General features: G+C 43.0%; 1 protein-coding gene and 1 long non-coding RNA gene across 13 annotated transcripts in view; both read left to right on the forward strand.

Annotated features, from left to right (window-relative positions):
- The window catches only part of RNLS (renalase, FAD dependent amine oxidase), a 346,559-nt gene that overhangs the window by 126,116 nt on the left and 199,043 nt on the right, over positions 1–21,400 (forward strand). The gene's annotated exons all lie outside the window — the stretch shown is intronic.
- LOC132685543 (uncharacterized) lies at positions 19,667–21,260 on the forward strand. Its single transcript, XR_009613162.3, has 2 exons — positions 19,667–20,191; positions 21,036–21,260. It is a non-coding gene; the product is annotated as an uncharacterized LOC132685543 (long non-coding RNA).

A 21,400-nucleotide genomic window follows, 5' to 3' on the forward strand; every position in this document is an offset into this window, starting at 1 on the left:
GTCTGGCGGATATGTAGCAGGCCTAACCTTCAGGCCTTGGTTGTGGGTGTGGAGGGAAGAAAAGAGGACACAGGGGATTCTAAAGTCATTGAGCGATTGCGAAGAGTCGTTGCAGGCTTACTTAGGGAAGGGCACATGGAGGGGAGATACCGTGGTAAGATTTGGCCAAGCTGGATTCGACATGCCTGAGGGACTGGAAGGAGGGACGTCGGCTGGAGAGCTTCACATTAGGTTCCATGGCTCACGTACACGCGCCAGAATTGGAAGCGTTGATGTTACTGCTAAAGGCATGTGCGTGAGCAAGGTGTTCAACCAGGAGGAGTGTGAAAGCGTGGAGAAACCAAAGGCACAGAAGAAAATCTTGTGGAACATGGCACAGGCCAAGGAGAAGGAAGCGTCAGAGGCCAGTAAGAAAGAAGTCTTGGTGGGGAGAGGTGGAGAGCCAGCGGGGGCGAGAGAGATAACAGAGCGTGTGGTGAGCATTTGGCTCCTGCCAATGGCCAGGAGAAAAGCACCGAGGACACGAGAGAAGAGTACGAACACATAACTCCATGGCTTAAGGAAAGAATAGGTAGTGGGTTCTGCTTTTTTCTAGAAGATTAACATAAAAGACAACTGTGAGTAGTGAATCAATGGGGGATTTTTATGCCCTTTCATTTTAAACCAGATTCTCAGCATTGAAACCTAGTTTTAACCAGGTGAATGTTCAATCGTGATGTGAATGGAAGGGAAACCCACTTCAGTAACACACATATATAGACGCCCTTCCTGAATGAATAAAGTTTTGATATAATATATACAAAATATACTTAAGAGAGTAATATTCTGCAGCACCAAAGTATTTGCCTTTTCTGTACTTCTTAAAAAACAACAACAACTAAACCCCAAGATCCTACATAAAACTGTCTTCTCCTACAAAGAAGAGAGTCAGCCCCTTCTCAGTTTTATATCGTATGATCGAGGGCCCACAGGGACCCCTGTCTCTGCAGAAGAGCTCCTGAACAATTTCCAAATCCCAAAGCAGTGTTCCCAGCCTCTTGTCCTATTGTGTGAGCTCACCATTCCTGTTGAGAGAAGCTTCGGGAGGGTGTCACCATGGGGCATAGTAACCCTGCCTCCTGTGCCTCAGATGAGCTATTTTTTTCCTTGCACACAAGAAGCTTCAAGTTGGCTGCGTGGGTAAGTGAAAGCATCATAAGCTGAGAGCTGTCCTCCTCAGGGGCCCCGCTGAGACCTGTCAAGGTTTCCTACTTCCTTTCTGTGTTTATTAGTCATGGGATAAACAGTAGCGTTTGACAGCAGCCCTTGCCTCCCCAGCCCGTCTTAGACGTTTGGTTGTCTTTCTGATGCTTAGAGAATGAGTTCTTCCCCCAGGAAAGGAACCCCTGGGTTACTGTCCGTATCATGGAAAGGCAGCCCTCACTTCCGTCCCTGCCAAGCAAGTAGTGACTAAAGAGAGCATAACCATGTTTGCTGATGGACACAGAATATCCAAATATCCTAAAGCACAAAGCGCCTGCATTTAGCATTGATGCATTCAGCACTGAGGGTCTCCCAGGAGACTTGGAAGACCCAGAAGGGGTTTGCCTTTCAGTATCAATGTTTTAAATCTGGACAAAAATGCCCACTTCCTGGCATAGCAGTGCCTCCCCTCTTTCCTTGGTCACCGTGGTCAGCATAGCATAGTTCCGGAGAATCACCACCAACTTGATTATAAGTAGGAGGGAAGGAAGAGCTCTGTCTCGGTCCTATAAGGATAGGAGCTTAGAAGTGGAAGGAAAATTAAAGTGAATTTTCTCCTAGAGAAACTGTGCCATCTTGGGGTTTATGAGTTGCCATGGGTTCCTGAAGTTCATTACCAGGCACGAAGAAGTTTTCTCTGTTCTGTCGATTCCTGAGTCTTCAGGATAGAACTCATTTGATCCAGTGGAAAGATAATACTGAAGTATATATTATTTATGATATCTCCTTACCTATAAAAAGAAACAGGGATTTTTTTGTGTCTCTTAACTCAAAATTTGATAAAAATTTTGCTTAACTCAAAATTATTTGTGCTAATGTACAAGTTTGAAGAATTGTCATTTTGAGATCACGTATGCCGATGGTTCCTTACCAAACATCCCTCCCTCCTTCTTCCTTCTAACAGAACCTGCATTTATTTAGTCATCTACCCCTTCCTCGAGTAGCCCAGGAGACTGAGGGGAAGCTAAATACATCCCCAGTTTCGGAGTCAGTCTTGAATTTCTACACTAGGCAGGATCCAGCCCTCCTGTAGTGACCGTAATGGGGCTAGTTAGTTGGCCATGTGACCTAGATTCAGACCACCGGGGAGGATTTTTATTGCATAATTGAGAGAGGGATTTTCTCTCTCATGCCAGACAGGAATAAGGAAGGATGTAGTCTCATTGCTAGCCAGAGATAACTAATGAAGAGGAGAGAAACCAGCCGGAAAAAGTCAACACCAAAGATTGTAGAGGAGACAAGGAATTTAGCCCAAGGGGACATGGTATGGCTCTAGCCAAACTTGAAATCTTTCCTCTTTGTTGACCTCCCATTATTTGAGAGAATTATTCCTTATTATTTGAGTCAAGATGAATGGGGCTTTTCTTTCTTCGCATCTGAAAGTGTCTTGAGTGATCCATTTATGATTAACATTTCATATTCGTGTCTGGGCAGACCCTGCAAGTAACTGAAGGCTGTGTCTGCCTCAGTGCTTGAATTGGAGGAGTACCAACCACAGATTATCCCTTCCACCTGCCTATCACCAGACCTGAAATCTTGGCCATTAATGGCTGCGTTAGGCAAGAGCACTGTGCCTGTTCGGATGCCAAGGGGACTGACATCTTAAACCATGAATTCCCACAAACATTTTGGGGAATGCTTGCGTTTGTTGAGTACACATCAGTATGACTCAGCCAACATTTATCACATATAAAATGTTAGGATCTAGCAAGAAATGAAATCACGGATGAAGAAGACACAATCCTTGCCCTCAGAGAATGTATGATCAGTAAGGGTAACAGATATGCATGCACCCAGTCAGCCATATGACAAGCAGCTCACGAACAAAGCCATGATGTCAGAGTAAATAGAGAGCTTTGATTGCCAATGGGAGTACTTTTTACAGGAAGACTTGGAGAAACTTTCAAACAGAAGATAACGTCTTACCAGGATCTGGGCAGGCAGTACAGAGGGGACGGTCCAGACAGTTGAAATGTTTCCTTGAGAGAAACAATAAGAAAAGACCTTACAGCTGGGAGCTCCAAGTCTGACTTCCAGCTCTGTTGCTGTGGGCAAATTACTTCCCGCTAGTTTAGACCTTGGTTTCTTTCTTTGTAAAATGAGAGTCTGGGTGGGTCGTCTACAAGGGATCTTTCAACTCAGATGATTCACGATTCTACACATGCCTCAAGAGATGCCAATACTACGCACAACCTGCTTCATTTTTTTTGCCACAGATTTTGCTCCCATCTTCTTTGGCCCAAAGTTGACCCTGATTGTACATATATATCCCTTTCTAGTGTGGGTGGTGTTTGAGTAGGTCCTAACTCACAAAAATGTTTTCACTGACTAACAAGCTTGGTGGCAAGACACCTCTGTTGGTTTTAAGAGCCTACAATTGGTCTGAGGAGAAGGGAAAGACATTTGTTGTGTTTTCCGCTCTCTGATAAAGTCACTTGGAATGGTTGGAGCTTATAATACTCACAGTAAGTAGAAGATTAAATTAAATGGCACCAGCGACACCTGGAGTTTAAGATCCCGTGTTCTTACTGAGGATCCCCTCCTGGGCAGGACTCTGAGATTTAAAGCAGCCATGGTAACAATAACTGCCTGTTCTTTTATGACTGAAGAGAGTTTGGACTTTGGTGTAGTTCTATTAAGGTTAAAGTGGTTTTTGTTATGTGAGAAAGGAGAAATAAAACAACATGTAACAGGGGGAAAACTGTTGGGTCTCACTTAAGAATATATTGGATTGACTTGTATATATCCATTCAAGTTCACTTTTGGGTTTTGGTTCTAAGAATAGGATCTCCCTGGTGATCTCAGCCAGTCCCTGTCGTCGTTCTTGGCGAGATACAGAAATCAATTGTTTAACCTAAGTGAAAGGGAATTTACCGGGATAACATGGATGTGTATATGGAGGGCAGCTGAAAGAGCAAAAAGGAGCCTGGAGGACTGGGTTTGGGAATGTGCAGAAACCAAGGGTCTCTCGGGGAGCCACAGAGGAGAGGGAGGGAGAGCCAGTCTTTGGTGGCCCTCTGGTCACCCACAGCTGCAGTAAATACTATTGCCCATATTCCTTTCATTCTCACGTGAATAGTTTAAGATTAAAGGCAAGGGGTGAAACATATTTTTGGCCAAATTCATATCACCTGCCCATTCCCTTGATGTTCCAGGGGAGAGAAAAGGATCTGACCTCCTTTGCTTCTGTAGGAGGAAGCATACTCTCCCACCAAGAGTACCTCTAACTCATCAGTAATAAGCAGATTTCCAAAAAATGACATTAGGATGGGGAACAAATGCTGGGCAGGCAAAAAAAATGGCATATGATCCGTAGGTTGGTTATGATGCCTTCAATTCTGCAGGTGACATAGATTTGTGCTCAGCTGAACTTGAATATGGAGGGAATTTACTAGCTTCGATGACAGGAAGACCAGAGTTGGGACCGTCTTTAAGACTGATTGGATCAACAGATCTTTAAAGTTACCAAGTCACAAGTGTTTCCCATTTTCCCCTCTCTGCCATCATCAGTGTATTGCTTTTGCCCTCTGGCTGGATAATGCAAGATGGCTGCTGCATTTTCAGGCATCATATCCAGATATGGCAAAATCTGGAAAGGGAGTGAGACCTCCTTTTCCTGAGTTTCTTTCTTAGAGTGAAGAAACCTTTTCCAGAAGCACCCCAGCAGACTTTCCTTTACATCCCATTGGATAGATTTGAACCGCAGGAGCACCCATAAGCACAGGAAGTGGGGTGTCTATGATTTGCTTACACTCAAGAACATCCTTCCCTGAAAGTCCCTGAAAATGGGGATGAAGTCAGCCTTGCATGAGTCCTGAGTCACATGCGGATTGACTGGGTATTTGAGTGGATGCAAAATTTTATTAGAAAGCAGGGTGTGAGGGGGCTCCTGGGTGGCTCAGTCGGTTAGGCATCCAACTTCAACTCAGGTCATGATCTCACAGTCCATGGGTTCGAGCCCCGCATCGGGCTCTGTGCTGATGGCTCAGGGTGTGGGAATGAGAGCTGGGAAGACTTTCAGCAGTATCAAGAACATAGTCCATTATCCTGGTATCTGGAAATTCTCTGTAGCAAACTGGTCTATTGGGTAAACTTGGACTTGGATTTCTCCCTAAGACATAAACCTTGGATACAATCATTGCAGTAATTCTTGCTATAACATAAATCTCTTGATTTTAAAATAAATTTTTTCAAACTATAAATTTGAGTAACATTGTCGATGACAAAATTCAGCCCCATCTATATGGCACTTTAGGTACAACCTTTTTTTGATATCCCTTCTGCATCAAATGTTAATGAATTAATACCAGTCGGTATTAACTGGAGGACAGGAGAGGCAGGCAGGCAAGAAGATGATTGCCTGTCTTCTGCCTTCAGGCAGACTGATGCTTCTTTACGTCGCTTACAGATTGAAAGCCAATGGTCTATCCATTTCCCACAAAGATACCCCTGTTACAAAAAATAAAGCTGAAATGCCTTAGTTTTATAGCTAGTGTTTTCTGAGGCAGGGCCTAATGTGCAATTTTCGCTCTTGTTCATGAAGTTGTTTAGGGTTGTAAATTATGCATTAGCCTCCGAACTGCTGTAAGCATCACCTCTGTTATTTGTGTGCCTCATCAATAAATTATGCCATTTCAATAATATGCAAATTTCTGTCAACATTTTTGGTCTTGAAATCACAGACCTCAAGCTCGTATAAATAATATATGGAAATGTACATGGTATCTGCAAACCGATTTTATTATTGGGCACTTACTGGTAATGAAGTATCATATTTAGTTTGATGAGTTCTTTATAAAATGTCTAGAAATGAGTCCCCAGCTGTCCTGTTTCTCTTAAAAGTAAAGACATTTATTTAGCTTTGAGGTTACTGATAAAATTCTGAGGGACCAAGACCAGCTTGAAGCCCAAAAGAGAGTTCTAAAGAAGCAACTTTCTTAAAAGGCACTTGGGGGTTCGTCTGCAGTAGAGCTTTCTGGATGCATGGAATGGTCTATAGTTTGGCAAGATTTCTCACAAGCAAACTGAAATTTGCTTTGCTGCCAGTGTTCATACTCAGTGCTAGAAGCTTTGATTGACTACGAAATTATCATCGTGAGTGGCTTGGTAGCCTCGACGGAAATAAAACATAAAACCTTCGTACGTCTGTGGATTTGATATAGGATGGAGGCCTGGGATTCTCGTTGTTATTTGGAACCGTCCTGGGAGACCCACGTGGGCCAGGGTTTTATCTCTGACCTGTAGGAGCCACAGGGATGATTTGGTGGGCAGGGCTCAAGAAGCCATAGGAGGAGCCCAATGCTGGCGTCCTGTGTGGCATCTGGTGCACACAGGGCCTCCGTCCAACCCCTGGGACCGTCGCGCTTTCACTCGACTAGTGTGGCAGCTTACCTCGCCAGAACCCCGAGTGAGCCCACAACCAGCAGCCCGGAGGCTGCTCCTCCCTGAGCGCCAGCTAACAAATCCCTCTTTACCCTCCCATGCCCCTTTCCATCTCGTACTCACACCTTACTTCCTACGGTCCCTCCCCTAAACTCTCTAGTGAAGATCATCACTGTGCCCCAGGGTCCTGGTTCCTCTCTGCCTCTTCATCTCGACGCCATCAGCTCACCAGGGTCAGCCCTAGGACCTTGCTGATAGATCAACTCTTGAGGCCTCATTTTTAGTTATAATATAATAACAATCACAGGGGCACCAGGGTGGTTCTGTTGGTTAAGCGTCCAACTCTTGGTTTCAGCTCAGGTCATGATCTCATGGTTCGTGGGATTGAGCCCTGTATAGAGCCTGCTTGGGATTCTCTCTCTCCCTCTCTCTTTGCCCTCCACCTGCTCTCTCTCTCTCTCTCTTTCTCTCTCAAAACCAAATAAACATTAAAAAAATTATAACATTAGTAACTAAGAATTATGTAGTGTAGCTGTTAACAACTACAATAATTTAAAAAATAGCTCTTTAATTTTCCTAAAATTAAAAGACTAAGCAATCTTACATGCTTTCTGTTGTTTAATCCTCTAAACAACACCAAAGGGGCCCATTATTATTATCCCAGTATTAGAATCCCTTAATAATCTTTCCCTTTTGAACTGAAGCTGTGTCGCTTTTGCTTTATAGCCATCCCTGGAGACACTTTTGATGTTGCCTGGAAATTTCAAATTCCGGATTCTTGCATTGTTTCATTTTTGTAACAGTCTCTTCTTATTTTATGGCACTACTGTCTTCTACGTTCTTTTCTAGAGTGTTATTTTTATGTAAATATTGAAGTATTCTGTTAGTTCTTTGAATTCTGTTTCCTTATGTGTTTGGGGGGGATGTATTATTTTTTGATCTTTGTTCATAGGTTTCATGTTGCTTTACTCCAAATATTTGGTAACTTGATTCTTGTCTTTTCACGTTGTGTTGGAAAATCCTTGGGGGCTGGGCTGGGGGGCAGGAGAAGGTTCTAGGTCTAGTTACAGGTGCTCATGAATGAAGGGGAAAGGAGAGACATACGTTGATTTTGGTGTGCTGGAAACTTTCCTTCTGGTGGCATCCACCCTCCCAGTCACAGGGCCCTTTCTCCCAGTTTCAGCAAATGAAGAGTTGAGGTAAGGGAATAACAAGACAGCTGGTCAGAATTTCGTTTGCCAGTGAATCACACAGACGTGCTTCTGTGACTCGTGTCTATTTGCACCAAGCAACTGCACGTTTTTAACCACTCTCACCTTCGCGAGTTGCCCTCCTCGTGTTTGGGGGCAAGGTTTTCTCCGATATTAGTCTCCACCTGATTTGTAACTTTCAGGGATGCTTCAAAATCTCTGGCCCTTTGATAGCACACAGCCTTGTTTTCCAAAGTTGTGTGATTGTATAATTACTGTTTAAAATATCTGTTGTCGCTTCATGAGATTTTTGTCTGGGAGGGTATAGGGATTCCTGGAATCAGTCGACCATTTTGATCCAATCTTTACTCCCATTTCACAAATAAAGTAGCTATAATTAGAAATATGCCCAACAATCTGAGATCCTCTTTATTCTAACCAAATCCAAATGCCACAGCCTGTGCTCCCAACAGTATCTATTCTGATTTTCATTATAGGCTTTTTAGTTTGGATAAAAATGGCTCATTTTGTCCATACAATACAGTCTATAAGGTGTTATGACTATTGTTTCCAGTTTACTGATGAAGAAACAGACTCAGAAATGTTAAGTGATTGCTTAGGAACTCAGAGCTAATAGTGACGTAATAGTAGCAAATGGGTCTACATGTGCAGCAAATAATTATTGGCACATAATAAGAACTCAGGATGCACAGGAAAACGTCATACGCCTGTACCCCAAGACCTCACAGAAAGAACCTGAAGTAGGATCCAAGTTTCCTAATTCTCAACCCATCTAATAAGCACCTTTGAATTAAGCCTCACTACCTCAGTTTCCTTGGTTTTGCTGTTATCCCTTTTTCGAAAATCACCTTGTTAACACACACACACACACACACACACACACACACACACACACCCTTACTCTGTTGGGAGATTGCAAATGGCAAGACCTGGCTTGTTTTTGATATAACTACATCCAATAATGCATTGATGTTTCCCGCCAGTAAACATCAGAGAATTAGCCCTTAGGTTTGCAAAAGATTTCCAATATGACCTCAATGCTCCAAAAGTTATGCATCTCTGTTTTAAGGTAGCTATGCAATATGCTTTGAAATAAGAGAGAGAATGAGCTCAATCAAAGAGAAAACATTGACAAATCAGAAGCTTACTGAATAAGTTAATCAACCGAGGAGTCTAGTAGACCAGGCTGATTTTTAATAGTGCCGCTGGACACTCCAAGCTTTTGTTAAGCAAACACATTGCACTGAAGACTTCCAAGAGCCTTCTTGTTAACTGGAGAAAAAACAGCAAGCCTGTAGTGAAACAATTATAAGCACAATACAAATATTAATTTGATTTTGGTACTATTACCTAGGTCGTTGTATTCTGGGCAGGAGAGTATAAAAGCAGAAAGCATTAGATTATCAACACTGAGTGGTGTGGCTGAAGTGAAATTTCATGGCCTCTGCTGACTAAGGAGGTTTGATCTAAGTCCTCGCTTACTCCTTTCATTAGTTATTTGTCAATAATACTAGTAGTAAGAGTAACCACCATGTGTTCACAGAGCTATTGAGATGAGTATCTGGGCTCCAAGAATGGAATTCTGCTCTATTCATTACTGCCTAATTTCTGTTGCTTCACTAATGAAAAGCAAAAGAAATAAATAAGAAGAACAATAATGTACATTTGTTTACCGCTTAATTAATCAAAGATAATTGTCTATAAAATTGCTTCCTTTTATCTCATGAAAATATTATAAAATAAATATCATGATATTTAGATGATATCTAAATTATTATATTTAAATACTGAGATAAGGAAACATATTCTGAGAGGTTAAGTGACTTATCCTGAATTAGCACAGTTCCCCAAGCACAGATCGAGCAATGAAATGAAAACTTATACTCCAGTTATCTGTCTCTGAATTTTTATGCTGATGCCACACTGCCCTGCTTCCCCAGTAGTACACAGAAGAACCAAGTGGACCACTGTGTTTTTCTATACTGGTTTCCATCCCTTATATGGAGATGTGTACCTTGTAGATATGTGGATCTTAGGATTCACTAACAGCACAGACCTCTTGGAATTTCCCTGCTCTGTCCCCAGCTCAACCCATCACACCCATCTATGTGTTCAGCAAAAAATCAGAGATATATAAAATTGAAACTAGTGTTTCTCCTTATTTTATTGAAATAATAATTTCTTTCCATGACCACTAGATTAACATGAGTTTTTAGTCAATTATTTTGGGTGCCAGTTATTAATGTTTGGCCTGGATAAACACATTTTCTGATATTCAAAATTTATCAAGAAATTCAGCATGGGACTACTGAGAACTATACGTTGTTTAAAAATAAGAATTTTCAGCTGGTTCCAGAATCTCACTTGATCTCTGTACTAGGTTTGATTGAATTTGGTTTAAAAGCAGTAAAATGTATTCTGGCATTTTAGCTCCACTTAAAATATTATGAATTGCAAACATTCATTTCAGCTTGATCTTTTCAGCCCATTCATTTTAATGCTTCTCCAGAAATTGAAGATGAGATTCATAACCACAGATTCCTTGCAGGGGGTCAGATTTATATCCTTCTTGGTATTTGATTTGAAAACTTTGACTTTAAAAAGTGCTTTACGACCGCTAAAATAACAAAACCAAGAGGTGTAATTCAAAAGCCAACAAAGGAGATAAAATAAGAATCATAAAAAAAAAATCATTGAATCCAAAAGAAGACCAAAAAAAAAAAAAAAAGGAGATGGATCAAGGAACAGATGGGAAAATATAGCAAGTGATACACTTTAACCCAATCACATCAATAATGACATTAAATATAAATGGCCTAAATGTCCTAATTAAAAAGCAGAGATTTTTGGGGGCACCTGGGTGGCTCAGTTGGCTGAGCAGCCAACTTTGGCCCAGGTCATGATCTTGCAGTTTGTGGGTTAGATCCCCACGTCAGGCTCTATGCTGACAGCTTGGAGCCTGGAGCCTGCTTCAGATTCTGTGCCTCCTGTCTCTGCTCTTCCCCCACTCTTGCTCTGTCTCTCTCTGTCTCTCAAAATTAAATAAATGTTAAAAAAAATTCTTAAAAAGCAGAGATTGTTGGATTGAATTTAAAAAAATCAAGATGCAACTTATATGCTGCCAGAAAGAAACACATTTAAATATAAAGACATAAATATATTAAAAGTAAAAAGTATGAATGTATATATACTTTTTACTATATATATATTATATATTTACTATATATATATATATATATATATATATATATATATTATATATATATATATTATATCAGGCTAACACTAATCAAAAACTGATATAGCTGATAGAGCTGATGTGGCTTATATTAACATGAGACAGAATAGATTTCAGTGCGAAAAATAACAGGAAAAAGAAGTTCATTTCATGATGATAAAGGGGCCAATTCAAGAGGATGAAAGAGTCCTAAATGCATATATACCTAATGAATTTCAACATACATGAAAACAAAACAAATTTTTTTTGCAGCTGATAGAGCTGCAAGGAGAAATGGACAAATCCACAATAATTGTAAGAGACATCAATTTTTCTTTGTCAATAATTTATAGAAAAGGAGACACAAAAACATCAATGACCTTTTACACTTGAATATTACTTATCAATCAACTTTATCTAATTGACTTAAAGAGCACTCCATCAACAACGGCAGAGTACACATTCTTTTCAAATACACCTGGAAAATTTACTGAGAAAGACCATATCCTGGGACATAAAAACAATCTCAGTAAATGTAAAAGGATTCAAATAATACAAATTATGTTCTCTGACTACAGTGGAGTTAAAGTAGAAATCAATAACAGAAATATGGGAAAATTCCAAATATTTGGAAACTGCATAACACTTCTGAATAGCCTACGGGTCAAGGGAAAAATCAAAAGGGAAATTATGAAGCACTTTGAACTGAATGAATCTGAAAATGCAACATATCAGAATTTGGGGGATACCACTAAAACAGTACTTAGGAGGAAATTTATAGCACTAAAGGCCTATATTGGTAAAGAAGAATGGTCTCAAATCAGGGACCTCAGGTTCTACTTAAAGGAGCTAAAAAACAAAGAGCAAACAAAGCCAAAATTAGCAGAAGAAAGGAAATAATAAAGATCAAAGTGGAAATTAATGAAATAGGAAACAGAAACAAGAGAGAAATCAATAAGACCAAAAGTTGGTTCCTTGAGAAAATCAAATAAAAATCTGTAGCCAGACTGATCATGAAAATAGGAGAGAAGACACATGTTACCAATATCAGTAATGGGAGAGTTAACATCGTTATAGATTCTACAGTTATGAAAAGCATAATAAAGGGATATTATGAACAACTTATGCCTGTAAAACTGACAACTTAGATGAATGGATAAATTTCTTGAAAAACACAAACCATCAATGCCTACTCAAGAAGAAAGAGAAAACCAGAATAGCCCTAGACATATTAAAGGCACTGAACTTATAGTTTAAAACCTTCTCTCTCACACACACAAAAAAACTCCAGACCCAGAGAGTTTCTCTAAGAAAATTCTCCCAAACATTTAAGAAATAAGTAATATCAATCCTACATAATTCTTCCAGAAAATTGGGGTAGAGGAAATACTTCCCAACTCATTCCATGAGACCAGCATTATTACCCTGATACCAAAATTATACAAAGACATTACAAGCAAAAAAACCACAGACCAATATCCCTGTGAACAGAAAGACAAAAATTCTGAACAAAATTGTAGTAAATGGTAACAGCTGTGTATAAAAAGGATCATAACCAAATGAGAATTATCTCATGAATTCAGGGTTAGTTTAACACAAAAAAATCCATGCAATTCACCACATAAAGAAACTTAAAAAAAAAAAATCTATGATCCTCTCACCAGATGCAGAAAAAACATTTAACAAAATCCAATATCCATTATTTATAAAAATTCCCAGCTAGCCAGGAATAGAAGAGAACTTCCTCAATCTGATAATGACATCTACGAAAAGCCTGTAGCTGATACCATATCTCATAATAAAAAACCAAATGCTTTCTCACTAAGATCAGGAACAAGACAATAATGACTGCTGTTAGTACTTTCATTCAACATTATACTAAGAGAGTCAGGCAAGAAAAGGAAATCGGAAGTACCTGGAATGGAAAGAAAGGTGTAAGTAAAGCTGCATCTATTCACAGACAATATAAGTGTCTCTACAGAAAATCCAATGAAATCTACAAAAACAGCAGAACTGATAAGTGAGTTTAGCAAAATTGCAAACTGTAGGATCCATATGCAAAATTTAACTGCATTTCTATCCACTAGCAATGAACAATCAGAAATAAAACAAAATTTTTTTAAGTAATAAATGTACAATAGCATTGACAAACCCCGCACACTTAGGGATATATCTAACAAAGGATATGCAAAGTCCACATCTAAAATGCATACCTGAGGTGCCTGGGTGGCTCAGTGGGTTAAGCTTCTGACGTCAGCTCAGGTCATGATCTTGTGGTTAGTGAGTTCGAGCCCCGCGTTGGGCTCTGTGCGGACAGCTCAGAGCCTGCAGCCTGCTTCGGATTCTGTGTCTCCCTCTCTCTCTCTGCCCCTTCCCCACTCATGCCCTGTGTGACTCCCTGTCTCCCTCAAAAATAAGTAAACGTTAAAAAAAATTTTTTTAACGCATACCTAAAACCTATAAGACCATTGTTGATAGGCATAAAGGAGACCTAAATAAATCGAGAGAGATCTCTTTTTCAGGGATTGGAAGACTCAATATTTTCCCCACATTGATCTGTGGATTCAGTGCAGTCACAAATTCCCTACGATCAAATTTCTTTGTGGAAATTGACATTCTAAAATTCATGTAAAAACTCAAAGGATCTAGAATAAGGAAAACAACTTGAAAAAAGAACAGAGTTGGAGAACTAGCATTACCTGATTTCAGGAATATCATGAAGTTGCAGTAGTCAAAACAATGTGGCACCAGCATGGAGGTAGACAAGTAGGTCAGCGGGACCTGATAGAAATAGTTCCACACATACGTAGACAGTTGATCTCTGACAATGATGCAAAAGCAGTTCAGAGAAGGAAAAAAGATTATCTTTTCATCAAATTGTGCTGCATCAATAGTGTAACTGCACCCTTAAAAGAAAAGACAAAGAACTCCAATCTATAACTCACAACATGGGATCAAAGTGGATCATTAACTCAAAGTGGATCATAGACCCTATGTATAAAACCTAACATTATTAAGTTTCTAAAAGATAATACAGGAAAAATCCTTGGGGCTTGGGATTAGGCAAAGATTTCCTAAATATAACACCAAAAGCGTGATCCATTAAGGAGCAGGTTGATGAATGGAACTTGAGCTCAGTCACTCTTGCCCTTCATGGGATTTGAGCTCAGCCAATGGCTCCAGTAACTTTTGTCCTTCAGTCCTGGAGGGCAGATCAGCTTGAGCTCCAGGTTTGTTCAACATTCCTGTTTAGGAAACTGCAATTTGATTAACATTACTCTAGTGATCCTTTTTTTCTTTTTTGACCTTCTAAATATAGCAGGAATAACTAACCTTCGTATAGCACTGTTCACATTACAGATGGATTTTCTACACATCATCTTGATTATACAGCAACTTTATAAGGAACTTATGTTCTGTTTTATTTATGCCCATGTTACACACGATTCACTGAGGCTCAGAGGGATTCAGTGTCCTGCTCCAGGTTGCACTGCTGGAAAGTGGCACGTCCCAGCTGCAACACACGTTCCCGTGACCTTAGGGTCGGCTCGCTTTTCTACTGTCTTACTTTGCATCTCTATGTAGAATGGTAAATTGGACCCTGATGTTTCAAAAGAAGCTATTTCTCGGTAGATGAGGAGACTAATGGCAGCATCAATTCTCTCAAGACCCCAGGATATTGCTCAGTAAAGTAGATATTTATCTGTTACCTTTCACACCTATCATGGTCGTCATCCATGTTTGTAAGTGCATGGCCCAAGGGAAAATGTACAAGACCAACCACCCCTTCCATTCTGAATTCTGAATAGAAATAAATTGGCCTTCGTCTTTAATGACACTTCACCACGCTGTACTCAGGTTGCCCGTAAATGTATGTAATTCCCAAAGGGACTACCAGATGCCCATGGTGTATTAACCCCGTCACCCGGTAGGATCTGGCCCGATATTCCTCTGATGTTGTCTAAATAGATGAGTCACTTCAGGCAGCCTCCCTTAGAATTCCATGCTCTTGGCATTTGCCCCAGTTCTGTGATAGCCGCACGCCTCAGGGGTAAGGTAATGGATCTCTGGCAATCTGGCTCTCCCTTTATATCTCTTTCACATTTGCTTACACATTTGGGACTGTCCTCTGAGAATGGCACAAAGTAGAAAGGATAATATCCTCCCACTATCCTCTCTAAGGGTCAAAACCACATGCACAATCTTATCAGCGTCAGTCAGATCATTCTTCAGTGGCGATTCTAGACACGGTTTCAGCCATTTGAGAGCTGAAGCAGAGCGCCGTCAGGAGAATCAAATTGAGACCAGTAGGCTTAGTGCAAAAGACAATATTCGAAAAAGGTAAATGAATAGGCGTGAGCCTTTCGTGTTTTAGCCAGGCATTTAACACCTGGCGCGGGGGAGGGGGTGCATTTCAGCATGCTGCCCAGAAAAACGCAAAACTGAATTTTCTTATCGCTAATAGTGTAATCCTTTCCCTTGGCAAATAAATTCAGCATCATACCTGTATGCTATCCCAAGAAACGGAAACGGAGCAAGAAGTGGTTTGGAAGTGAAATGTTCTCCTTCAAGTGCCACTGCCGCTAACAACAGTTTCTGTCCTTTTTTGATTCGCATTATTTCCGCCTACAAACCTCTCTTCTCATCGTTCAGGGCATTTCTAATCTTTGTAACAATTCTGGTAGGAACAAAGAGTTGACTTCTTGCTTTCTCCTACACAGGCAACATAGTTAAGGAAAAAAAAAAGCATAGATGTGTCTGAGTTGCCTCTGGCACTCGTTAATTGTTTGACCTGGGGGGGGGGGGGGGGGAGCTCATCTAACCGTGCTGAAGTTCAACGATTTCATGTATAAAACGAGGGCATCCTCCATGGGTCCTCGTGAGAACCAAATGAGCTACTGTAAAACATGTCAGATGACAGGCATAGAGAAGACCTATCCAATAAGCACCATTTTTATCTTTCCTAATGAGGTGAAGAATGTGACTAATTTCTCTCTGTTCTAAACCGCTGTTGCTGTGTGTGCCTTTATTGAGATCAAAGTTCTTACTCGGCAATCGGAAATTTCACAGAAATAATGCCATCTGCAGCCAGCTCCCGTCCTTCAGGAGATCATGGGTGTCTGCTCGTGCAGCTTGAAATGAGATGTGATGTTCCCTTCCCTTTCCAGAGTTTATAGCTGAAAATGTGTCCGGTGGGTAACAAATCTCGCCTCAAGTGGAAGAATAGTTAACAGGTAAATACGAGATAGTAGCTATGGGAAAGAGACCCACAGTCTCCCAGGCTGTGGTGGAGGCGGAGGTGTGGGTGACCGCATCTAGTTCCCAAATAGTTCTGGCTCCTAAGGGCCACGAAGAGCCAGCACCCTGTCAGAGAAATACAGCATTATGCCTCGACGCTGTGTCTCAACTGCACTCTGCAAGCAGGGCTTTGGGCACCCTGACGGACTAATGGAAGAAGAGCAAACCCAGAGAATCCACAAGGCCGGTAACCTGGAGGTATCATTGCACACAGTGTGACGGGAAGATGAGTCAGACACGCCCGTGTTCCCATCCTCACTAACCGTGCGCATCCGGGTAAAGGCTAAACGAGCCTCTCTCTGCTTAATGTGAGACTCTTCATTTTTTCTTTCCTTTCCTTTTTTTCTTTTCTTTTCTCTTTTCTTTTTTTCTTTTCTTTTCTTTTCCTTCCTTTCCTTGCCTTTCCTTTTCTTTTTTCTTCTTTTCTTTTTCTTCCTTTCCTTTCCTCTTCTCTCTTCTCTTCTCTTCTCTTTTCATGTAATATGGTGATAATAATGGTATCCCTGTGGAGTACCTGGCATATATAGATGTTCAATGCATACTCTGTTTTTAATGTTTTTCTAATTTTTTTTTTTAATTTTTGAGAGAAAGAGAGACAGACAGAATGTGAGCAGGGGAGGGGCAGAGAGAGAGGGAGACACAGAGTCTGAAGCAGGCTCCAGGCTCTGAGCTGCCAGCACAGAGCCCGACGCGGGGCTCAAACCCACCAACTACGAGATCATGACCTGAGCCTAGTCAGACACTTAACCCACCAAGCCACCCAGGCGCCCCTGTTCAATGAATATTAAATACTACTTTTCTTAGTTATCTAAAAGAAACCATTCCCTGTTTATGTTTCATTCTAACCATGGTGTTAGGAAATGGAAAAAAAAAAATGTATAAACAAAACCAAGCCAGATAAATGCGGGCTCTTCGCATCAGTTTGCCCTACCCATTCTAACTTTTCTCAGATCTAACTGATCTTTATTTGATATATTTCTGAAGCACCCCCTTTTCCCTGCAGCACTGTCACCCCATGGGATCTCCGCACGTGTGAGAAGGCTGTGTGCCACACTGATTAAGAGTGTGGCTGAGTCTGAATCTTACATTTTCCTCTTACTGACTTGGGTGCCTTTGGGCAACTTTATCTGACCACCAGGTACCTATAAAAAGGGGATAATAATAGTGCCTGTCTCCTGGAGTTGTGGTGATAATTTAGTTAATACCTGTAAAGCACCTGGAACAGTGCCCGGCAGGTAATAGGTGATCCACAAATGCCAGCTATGATTAAGTGCTAGCAATTAGGACTAATAGAATGCTTGCCCCTTTCTCTCTTCTGAAAGCACCTATTCATTCAGGAGGCCTGACTTCCTATTGTGAGGATTGCTTTCCCTTGATCTCCTTTTTTGCTTCCTTCCCAATAGTCCAGGAAAGAGGGCAAAGTGTTATGTGGGTACAGCCTACAGCCCCCTTAAGTTGTCACCACAGTTGTCCTGGGTGGCAGTATTGAAGACCTGAGTGCCAATGAGTCCCTTCTTGATTTCCAGTCTGGGCTTCCTCATTATTCACATGAACACACTTCATTAAAACGGGGTTGTAGTGGACCATCAAAGGTGCTCCGGTTCTCACATGGCTACAACCGTCACCTGGGGTTCGAATTCACATGGACTTCTCTGTAGCCCACGTTAGACTGTCATCTTCTTGAGGGCAAAGGACCATATCCTAACTCCTTACAGTTGCAGCAGCTACTACACACCCAGGGACACTCAGTAAACCGCCACCTAACTGAACGGACGGACGCAGTCACATTCGAAGTATAGTGCACTAGCCCTCTGTTCGGCAACAGAGGAAACTTCCTAGTTCGTTTTGGGACAATCGTGGAACTTCAACATGTGCAGGGATACTCTGACACATCTATTTTCTGTCTTCCTACCTTCTTCCAAGCTTCATCATTCTTGCTGGTTCATTGTCCCCTCAAACATAACTCGTGTGTTGCTGCCCCGGTGCCTTTACTCTCGCATTTGCCTTTCCCTCCCTTTCTGCTTGGCTTAGTCTCCACTCGTACCTCCCGTGAATGTTTCCTTCTCCGTCCCACACATTCCCCTTCCTCTGACCTCCCGTAGCATCTGCCGTCTAAACGAATTAGCTGCCACTTAACATTCACCACGCCTGTGTGTTCTTAGTTATCATTTCACAAGAAAAATCCCTAACTGGACCTTCAATTTCTTGAAGCAACGGCCACGTCTTCCACTCCTATACCCAGCATTGTAGCTCACACTTGGTGCACCAATAACTAAGTAATTGTTGCTGGCGCCACTTGGTCTAAACCACTTTAAACATACTGCAATGCAAAATAACAGTACATGTAGCACCACGGAGCATTAATTTGTGGGTGAACAGGAAGATGTGATGCATGAAACACATTAGGACAGAAATGGAAGCTGCAGGTAGAATTGGAGCTTGATCAGTTGCTGTTCACTCTCGTGCATTAGTTTTGTTTGCTGCATCTTTTTATCGTTGTTCACTTTGGGCTTTGGGGCCGGGGTTGTGGGGTAAGGGCATTTAACTGCATGCGAGTCGCATGCCCTAACAAATAAAAACCCTACTGCAGAATTTGTTTATTTTACCACGAAAGGTTTCAAAACAAAACATGAGACAACTAATGCCTCTCTGCCATCTGTTCTGAAGAAGTGTGGGGAAGGCGTAGACGGGGGTGCAGTGTTATATGCACAGTTCCCTCCTCCTCTTCAAACCTTTCAGGAACATGGTGCTAATGACTGGTGTGGATATCACCCAAATTTACAGCGTGCGGCAATGTATTTGAGCGTCTTGATTATGACAAAATTCACAGCTACCAAACCCAAAGCCGCGTAAAGAATCGTCAACGCGCACGATGCTGGAAGGTCACGTAAATTCTTGCTTCGTATTTGAAATCCTGGTAGGTGCCTCTTTTAAAACGCAGCCGAAGGGAAAAGCATTACCAGCCATCGCTCCAAATCTCAGAGCAGCCAGTGACCGAGGATCTTGTGCCGAGGACCAAGGTTGGCCCTGACACCGGACACTCTGCCCCAACTGCCAAGAGCATCTGGTCCCACGCATTTTCCTTAGTGTGCGTTCCTGCATTAAAACGTTTTGTATCTCTTCCTTGTCTGAATATCACCACCTGGGTCGTGCGTCAGCACTGTGTGCAGCTACGTCAGCAGCTTCCTTCACTCATCACGCCATTGACATTGGCCTTCCATTCTACGTCCACAAGGGAGAGAAGGGAGAGAAGAACGTTCCATTGGTTGGAGGCTATGAAAGAACACTTTCACATGGGTGTGGGCTGCCTCAAGTCACTGGCTGGGCAGGGAGCCCTGGCCTCCCGTTAGCCTCTGCTTCCGTCAGCGCGGCTCCCTGCTTTCCTCACGGCCCGCGCCCCGGGGACGTGCCATCCATGTGCGGCCGTGAGACCCTTTTGAGGCCGCCTCCTCTCCCCGTCTCCTTGCCACGCGCGGCCGAGCTCCCTTTCGTCCCTCCCTGTTCCCGGGATCACTTCCTCCAGCCTCAGCACCAGCTTCCGGTTTTTCTCTGCTCCCTCCGCGCGGTCTTCCGGGAGCAGCTGAGAGGAGGGACTCCGAGAGGAGGGACTTCCGGCTCCTGTCTCCACGCTCCAGGCGGTCGTCCTGCCCTTCGCGCCTCCCGCGACCCCGCGACCCCCCGCAGGTGGACTCAGGTGGCAGGTGCCAGGGCGTGTGCGGCGTGAGGAAGGCAGAGTTCCGGCGCCCTCGGACCTTCCAGCGCAGGGCAGGGAGTGTGAGGGCGGACAGGCGAACGCGCTCGTGCCCGGTGGCGGTGGAGCCACCAAGGAAGAGACAACAGGGTAAAGGAGAACGGTGGCGGCTCGGGGAGGAGATGCCTCGCGTGACAGATGAGCAAACCGAGGCACAGGAGGGACGAGTGATTGGCCCGAGGCCACACACACACACAGTCAATGCGGGTTAAACACCGGGCCACCCGGCTCGACAGCGCATGCTCGTCTTCCACCGCGCCAGGCTTGACCCTAACACGTCCTCAAACGGAGAGCGGAGCGGGTCCCCCCGGGGAGGGGCCCGCACGCTGCAGGTGGCGGTCCCGGCGGGAAGCCACGCGGTGCCAAGGGCCCAAGGAGGCGAGGAGCGCGTGGCGCCAGTGCCCAGCCCTGGCGACTGAGAACAGATGAGCCGACGAGCCGGGTTTGGCAGAGAAACCCCCAGGCTGCCAGTACGGTCACCTCGCTGTTTGTATGCAGCCGGTAGGCTTGGCGAGCGTTTCCGTCGGATCCTCGGGTTGAAATGGTTGTTTTCTGATGTCCAGCTACCGCTTTTCCATTCTCATTCTGGGAAGCGTGCGCCTGTTTCGGGAGGGCTCAAACCCAGAAACGCGGCCTCACACAGCTTGCTCGGTAACGCGGCCCAGTGACCGTTCCTTCAGATGGGACGAAATGCTAAGTCATCAACCTTAACAGAGTCAGCCTTTGTCCAGCGCGGCCAGATTAGTTTCTCAGGAAGTGTTACGAGCACTGGTTCCGCCACACTGTCTGTTAATAACCGTCCAGGGTGCAGATAAATAGCGCGTGCCCTCATGGGGTCAGAGATAGGGAAGATGCTGACCGGTCGTGTGTCAGTGTGCGTGCAGCACAGATCTGCACGAGGCAGGCCTAACCACGCTGTCTTTTTACAACGCAGGGCCGTGAACAGTGCTGCTGGGGACGATAGGAATGCAATTCACCGCAAAGGTCCCGGAAGCATGAAGAGAATAGAGTGCCTTACCTTAGAAAGAACTAGTGTTCAGTGATTTGGGATTCAACCACCAGTGCCCCCGGCGTTTTGTAAAGCGTTCCCTTTATAAAAAGCACCCACTTGGAAAAATCGCAATAACTGCAGGAAAGCAACAAAAGAGAAAGAAAGTGATTTCTTCCGTTGTCTCTTTTTTTTAATCTTCTCTCTTATTCTTTTGTGGGATTTCTATCAAACTTCTCACTTAAAATTATTTTTAAACGTTTTATTTATAAGACAGAGAGAGACAGAGCATGAGCGAGGGAGGGGCAGAC

Source organism: Panthera onca, chromosome D2 (assembly GCF_046562875.1).
Source record: "Panthera onca isolate mPanOnc1 chromosome D2, mPanOnc1 haplotype 2, whole genome shotgun sequence".
NCBI lineage: Eukaryota > Metazoa > Chordata > Mammalia > Carnivora > Felidae > Panthera > Panthera onca.